Here is a 6000-nt window from a genome sequence, read left to right as displayed (position 1 = left end):
ATGAAATAGAAGTGAACTTCATCAAGCACTGAAAAGGTTCAATTTGCATAAACATACATCTATGAAGCTTTCAATTTTTTGACAGACTGAGCTCAGGTCTCATCATCACATGTTATTTCATGGTCTGCATCTAGAAAGTATTTGGATTACAACACTCTCCTACCCCTTAAATATACATTACAATTCTCCAGGGTAAATTCTACATACATATTGACAGTATCAAGCTTGTGAAAGCAAAATAAAGCCTTTGAAAATTGTCCAGCGTTCCCGTGCAGTATTAGCATCCTTAATGGAAGACTGAGCAAATGTTCTTTCCGGACCCATTGCCTGGCATCACATGTTCAACATTGGCATATTGTATCTTTGTGACATGGTGACTGGTGAACCCTTATTATTTAAGGAACAAGTTACTTACCTGTAACTGTTGTTCTCCAGCATGGGTCTGACATGCTCATGAATATTCCCCGTCGTCAGGCCGGGAATCCTCCGTAAAGAAAAAAATCAATATCAGTTTCGTTTCTGATCTGTCTTTCTTAGTAGTAACCAATCACCGATCTCTGGGTCATACTGCCCCCAGCCAATGACTGCTCTACCTAAGCCCCTCCCCTGGCAGCCATCCTCAGATTTGGTAGCACGTAAAGTGGCAGTATGACCAAGTGAAGAGCCGCAGAGGGGAAGGAGGGAGGGCTTGCATGTGAATCCATGCCAGACCCATGATGGAGAACAACAGTTACAGGTAAGTAACTTGTTCATGGGTTCTGGCATGGATTCACATGCTCATGAATATAAGAATACATAGCAGTATACACATGTACTACCACGGGAGGTCGCAACAGGCTCAACATTAAGCAATACAACAACTCAACATTAAGCATCTCTTACCTCCTCACCAGGCTCACCTTAAGCGAACAGGTTGCACAGCACTGCTTGGCCGACCCTGGACTCCTCCCTGGAGTCCCGATCGACGCAGTAGAATCTTGTGAAGGTGTGCGTCGACCTCCATGTAGCAGCCCTGCAGATGTCCAGCAGGGGCACACCAGACAGGAACGCCGTGGTAGCAGCGATCGCTCTGGTCGAATGGGCTCTCGGACGGCCGGGCAGCAGTCAGTTTGCCAACCGGTGACAGTGCATGATGCAGCCGGAGAGCCATCTGGAAATGGAAGCCTTCGAGAGAGCCTTCCCTTGATTCACAGGTCCAAAGTTCACAAACAGCTGTGATGTCTTCCGAAAACTCTTCGTGCGGTCTACGTAGAACTTAAGCGCTCTAGCCACATCCAGCGAGTGCAAAGTCCTCTCGGCCGGAGTCGAAGGCGACGGGAAGAAAACTGACAACACCAAGGGCTCGTTGAGGTGGAAGTCCGACGGCACTTTGGGCATAAAGGAGGGGTGCGTCATCAGCACCACCCTCGTGTCGTGAAAAGTCAAGTATGGAGGCTTGCAAGATAGGGCCTGGATCCCTCCCACTCGTCGTGCGGAGGTGATGGCCATAAGAAATGCTGTCTTCCACGACAGGAACTTCAACGGCGCCAAATGCATAGGCTCGAATGGGGCACCCATGAGCCTGGTCACCACCATGTTGAGCTCCCACGCCGGGGCAGGGGCCTTCACCGGCGGGAACGATCGGAATAGTCCCTTCATAAATTCCTTCACCAGGCGATGAGACCACAAGGGCGCCCGTCCTGTAGTTCTGGTGCATCGGGAAATGGCAGCCAGATGTATCTTGATGGAGGCGTGAGCCAGTCCAGCTTTGGCCAGCGACAGTAGGTACGGCAAACCTTGAGGGGCCGTAATCTGCAGAGGGTTCATCTTCTGTGCAGGGCACCAGACAGAGAACCTCTTCCACTTATGTCCATAGCATTTGAGAGTTGAGGACGCCCTGGCTTTTGCAAGAACCTCTCTGCAGTCAGCCGGGATATCGTATCCTCCAAACTCTAGTGCTGCAGGAGGCAAGCCTGCAAGTTCAGCGACTCCGGATCGTGATGGAGAATGGCGCCTCCTTCTCTGGAGAGAAGATCCGCGTCGTCGCCAGCTTGATAGGTGGGGACGCTGACAAGTCCAGAAGGTCCGGGAACCAGATCCGTCTCGGCCACGCCGGTGCAATGAGGATCATCCCGAGGAGGGACTTGATGGACCTCACTCTGGCCACATCTGTGGCTAACAGGCGCTGCACCTTGCCCAAAATGGCCTTCGTCCTTTCTTCCGACGGAGATGCCAATCGCTTCACTGTATCGAGCTTCGCTCCAAGAAACAGTGCCACCTGCGACGGGACCAGATGGGATTTGGGGTAGTTGATGGCAAATCCCAGCTCCGTGAGCAGGCGGATGGTCCTCGCTGTGTGTTTGACGGCGAGTTCTCTTGACCTTGCACGGATTAGCCAGTCGTCCAGGTAGGGGTAGACGTGGATCCCTTGCAGGCGCAGCCGCGCCACCACAGGTGCAAGGCACTTGGTGAACACCCTGGGTGCTGACTTTAATCCTAACGGCACGGCTCTGAATTGGTAGCGACGCCCCTGGACTACGAATCTGAGGAACTTTGTGTCCTTTTAGAATGGGGATGTGGAAGTAAGCATCCTCCAGGTCCAGTGACGATAGGAAGTCGCCCTCCTCCAGCTGTCCCAGCACGTGCTGGCGGGCGACCATCCTGAATTTCTGTGCCTTGATGTACTTGTTCAACCGACGCAGGTCCAGGATGGGGCGCCAACCGCCTGTCTTCTTTCTGACGAGGAAGTATCTTGAGTATACTCCGGAGCCCCGCAGCCTCTTGGGGACAAGCTCGATGGCACCCTTCTTGAGCATCGCCCTTACCTCCAACAGCAGTTGAAGGACGTGATTCTCCTTCCTGGCCACGGGAGGAATGCGAGGACACTTCTTTTGAAATTCCAGCGAGTGTCCGCGGGCCAGGGTGTCCAGCACCCAACGGTTGGTGGAGATGGACTCCCACACGCTGACGAACTTCGTCAGCCGGCCTCCCACCGGGGTGCTTCGGTGGGGGCCCGACGCTATGGCCGGTTCAGTCCTGCTTGGAAGAGGCCTTGCCGCCTTGGCCTCCTTGCCGACGGCGGCGAGACCCTCCTTGCTTGCCGCGGCCTCCGTAGGCCTCCTGGGACGAGGAGCAGGCCGCCTGGCGGTAAGTAGAAGAGCCGCCGCTGGATCCCTTGGAGGCTCCCTGTCTGCCTCCAGGGCACCGAAAGGGCCGCCTTTGCTGAAGTACTCCTAGGGCTCGGGCTGTTTGCGTGTCCGTCTTGATGGCCTGGAGGGACTCATCCACCGTCTTTCCAAACAGGTTGTTGCCGTTGAACGGCATGTCCAACACTCTGGTCTGGACGTCCTGGCTAAAGTCCGTCGCCTTGAGCCATCCTCGTCGTCGGAGGCAAACCCCGTTGCCCAGTTGGCAAAATCCGGTATCAGCAATGTCCGTTGCCACCGTTCTGGCGTGATCCGACGCCACCTCTCCTTCCTGCAGAATCTGTAGGGCCTCCGCCCTCTTGTCGTCCGGTAGGAAGTCTAGCAGAGGAGCTATCTTGAACCAAATCTCCCTGTCGCAACGGGCCACAATCGCTAAGGCATTGGCCGCCATAATCGTCGCCGCCGCCGACGAGATGACTCGTCGTCCCATGGAGTCCAACTTCGTGCCCTCGCTGTCCGGCGGGGAAGAGGAAGTTGAAGCTGCCGCACCCGCTACTTTCTTCTTGGCCGCTGCCGAGACGACAGAGTCCGGCATGGGCTGGGCCCTGAGGCACAAGGGGGCGGCATCGGGGACCCGGTACTGCTTCTCGTACATGTCCCTCTTGGCGGGTGTCGTGGAAGTGTTCTTGAGGATAGCCAGCCCCTCGTCCCAGATGTCGTCGAGCAACGGCACCACGAGGACCGTCTTTCTCTTGGCCTCTCGTCGTTGGTAAAGAAAACCTTCCTTTTTCTGTTCCTCAGGGCAGAGCTGGAAGAGCTCGGATGCCCTGGCTATCATGGTGTGAAAAGAGCCAATTTCGTCGGGCGGAGAGGTCCGAGGGGGGGGGGGTGATGACGGGATGTCTGTTGTGTCATTGCTGCCGTCGTCGTCTGTCCCCGTCGCTGTATACGTCACTGTATCCTCCCGAGGGTCCGGTGAGGGGGTTGAGGGGTCCACAGGCCTCGCGGGCACGAAGGGCGGAGCGGGGTGGACTCTCCTCCGCTTGTTCGGAGGGCTTCCCGACGGGTCTGGTTCTGGATCCTCCGTCGGGGTCCGTGGTAACCTTGTCCTTATCTCAGTACATAAGGATTGGATCGCCAACAAAATGGCCGCCGAGCTATCCTGGGGCTCTGGTAATGGCTGCGACGGACGGGATGGCTGCTCCACTGGGCCCTCGTCGTCGCCATCGTCGCTATCTTCGATCACATCAGCGGGAACCTTCCCCTGGGATCGAACCTTCTCGAACCTCTCGTTGAGGCCTATGAACCTCTCGTTGAGGCCTTTCACGGTTTCCACTGGATCCTCCTCGGAGGCTGAATCCGAGTCCGTAATGGCCACCACCCCCCCTCTTTCTGCCGGGGTCTTCACGGGGGTTTTAACGATTGTCTGGAAAGAGGATTCCCTCCGCGGTGGCAGGGAAACTCTGGGCCCCGAGGCTGCCTGCAGTGTCGTAGCCTCTGCCGGCTTCGCCAGGGCCGCTGCGACAACCTCGATAGGGGCCTCTCCAGAAGCTTACCCGGGTTCTCAGACTTCCTCTTCCCCGAACCAGAGTGCTGGCTCGTGCCGGGGAAGTCGCGCCCTGCCTGGCAGCCGAGGAGCCTGGCCTTTCGGTGCTCCCGGTGCTCGCGGACTTGGCCTTCTGTTGGGCCCCCGTCGCCGGGGCGCCCTCACAGGACTTAGAAGACCGCTCAGACTTTTTCTTCGCCTTCTTACCTGCTGTGCCCTTCTCCAGCCAGGCGGCGAGGCGGGAACAACGATCTTGCCTGGTTCGTTCCGACAGGTTCTTGCAGAACGCATAGTCCTTCTCCACGTGTGTCTTGTCCTCATGAAGGCAGCAGAGACATCTCGAATGCTCGTCCTCCTTGAAAACATTTTGCAATCCGCATCCTGGGCAGCTCCTGAACAGCTTGGATCCGGGCGTCGAGCTTCCCTTGTCCTGGGGCCATGTCTGTTGAGGTAGGCCGCAGATCTTCTGGAATCCTCCAAGAAGCGTAACTCGATGAAAATCTCACCCTTGAGGGGCGTAGAAGAATTCCGAAACGGGTCCCTGTTATCGGAAGTAGAAATGGTGGCGCTTGAGGCTCGATTAACCGAAAAAAGAGAAAAAATCTCCTGAAAAAGCGCGAAAACGCAGTAAAAGCTCAAGAGATAAACACGAGGACTCCCAACACTTGAACGTGCGGTAAATCTGAGGATGGCTGCCAGGGGAGGGGCTTAGGTAGAAGGCAGTCATTGGCTGGGGGCAGTATGACCCAGAGATCAGTGATTGGTTACTACTAAGAAAGACAGATCAGAAACAAAACTGATACTGATTTTTTTCTTTACCGAGGATTCCCGGCCTGACGACTGGGAATATTCATGAGCATGTGAATCCATGCCAGACCCCATGCTGGAGAAGAGATGGTCTTCTGCAGTGTTGGACCTTTTTAAGAGATTTAACCTGGTACAAAATTCCTTATGAGGCTTAGAGAAGCTCACCACACGGTCAATGAAAAAATACAGTGATCGGTCAAAATATGTATTTCAAAATAGCACACAAACCGAATGCAAAGTATGGACTCGGGTAAATACATAGTTTAAAAAATTATCAGCACAGGATGGCAGAGTGTGAGTGAAAGGAGGTGCACATGCACGGGGTAGTGTGGGAGGGTATAAGGCAGTGCTGCACAACATGTATCCCTTTGGGACATTATTTATTGGCCTCCAAGTCACATGAGCCCAATGATGGAGTGTTGCTGGCCTAACGTCAGCCAGTAAATCTGTCATGTCAGGTGTGTGAAGCCTGTGTGGTCCAGTTTTGTCTTTGCATCATGATACTTGCAGTTTTACTTTTAT

This window comes from Ambystoma mexicanum, chromosome 3p, assembly GCF_040938575.1.
Source record: "Ambystoma mexicanum isolate Mex_15411 chromosome 3p, UKY_AmexF1_1, whole genome shotgun sequence".
Classification (NCBI taxonomy): Eukaryota; Metazoa; Chordata; class Amphibia; order Caudata; family Ambystomatidae; genus Ambystoma; species Ambystoma mexicanum.
The sequence above is the reverse complement of the archived record's forward strand: the minus strand, read 5'-3'. Positions refer to the sequence as shown.